This window comes from Martes martes (assembly GCF_963455335.1).
Source record: "Martes martes genome assembly, chromosome: 10".
Lineage (NCBI taxonomy): Eukaryota > Metazoa > Chordata > Mammalia > Carnivora > Mustelidae > Martes > Martes martes.
In genome coordinates, this window is record NC_137898.1 from 53396508 (window position 1) to 53398259 (window position 1752).

A 1752-nucleotide genomic window follows, 5' to 3' on the forward strand; every position below is an offset into this window, starting at 1 on the left:
AGCAGATATTGGATTTTCTGGGTGCCGATTTTCTGAGTACTGCAGCTGCGTTCTAGGCCTCATGCTTTCATTTTGGTTTGTGGTTGTTTTGTTGCCATATGATCACCTTAAGTAGTGGAGTTGAATTTAGTTAGCATGGTCTTCATATCAGCATGATAGCAGGGGTTCTGGGTGGGCTCTTATATTAAAGTTGTTAATTTACAGGACACAAAGTCCAAGCTTTTCTTTTGTGGGAATAATTCACCAAGGACAGTCTTATAGAAGGATACTTTAAAACTATTAAATTAAGACTTTGGATTGGCCACATGAAAATGCAACTACTCCTACAGCTCTCTCAAGCTAGTGAAAACATGTTTTCAAAGATAAATTTTAGATCCAAATGATGCATTCATATGAGCTAAAGTTCAAAGAATGTAAAAGAAAGCAGGTGGAAGAACAGGCCGTCATATGATAGTGTAGCCATGTGGGATTCAAAGAAATGCCCTGAAGTTGTTAATTCCCCAATCATATTTCAAGTGGCAATTTAGTACCACAAAACACCATTTATCACCTTAAGGAATTGCTAGTAGTTTGAATTTTATTGTTTTATTGCTTTTGTGGTTTGACTTGTACATTTTTTATAGCTTAGTTTTGATTTCACAGTACCTATAAATCTAACTCATTAAAAATAAATGATTATGTTCCATGGTATAAATATGCTGTAATTTACTTAACCATATCCATATTAATGGACATACCAATTTTTTCTTATAATCTTTTAACATTAAAACAGTGCCACAGTGAACTTCTTGTGTCCTGGTGTCCTTGTCAAATATATTTGGAAGATAACTTTCTGAGGTTTAATTACAGGATCTAAAGGTGCATTCCTTCAAAATGTTAATAGATAGTGTCAATTGCCCTATTAAAACATTGCATTAATTTACAGCAATTAAAATTTCATAAAAGTTTCTATTTAGTTATTCATTTACTAACATTTGGTATTGTGAAACTCTTCAACTTTGCTAATGTGTTAGGTTAAAAAATGGTATCTCACTGTTAATTTATTATAGGACACTTTAATTATACTTGAGGATGAGCATAATTTTATTTTTTTAAATTTTTTTTTTAAATTAAATTTTTTATTTATTTTCAGCGTAACAGTATTCATTGTCTTTTCACCACACCCAGTGCTCCATGCAATCTGTGCCCTCCCTAATACCCACCACCTGGTTCCCCCACCCTCCCACCCCGCCCCTTCAAAACCCTCAGGTTGTTTTTCAGAGTCCATAGTCTCTCATGGTTCACCTCCCCTTCCAATTTCCCTCAACTGCCTTCTCTCCATCTACCCTTGTCCTCTATATTATTTGTTATGCTCCACAAATAAGTGAAACCATATGATACTTGACTTTCTCTGTTTGACTTATTTCACTCAGCATAATCTCTTCCAGTCCTGTCCATGTTGCTACAAAAGTTGGGTATTCGTCCTTTCTGATGGAGGCATAATACTCCATAGTGTATATGGACCACATCTTCCTTATCCATTCATCCGTTGAAGGGCATCTTGGTTCTTTCCACAGTTTGGCGACCGTGGCCATTGCTGCTATAAACATTGGGGTACAGATGGCCCTTCTTTTCACTACATCTGTATCTTTGGGGTAAATACCCAGCAGTGAGAAACTAGAAGCTGGTTTTTTGAAAGAATCAATAAGATCGATAAACCATTGGCCACACTAATCCAAAAGAAAAGAGAGAAAGCCCAAATTAATAAAATTA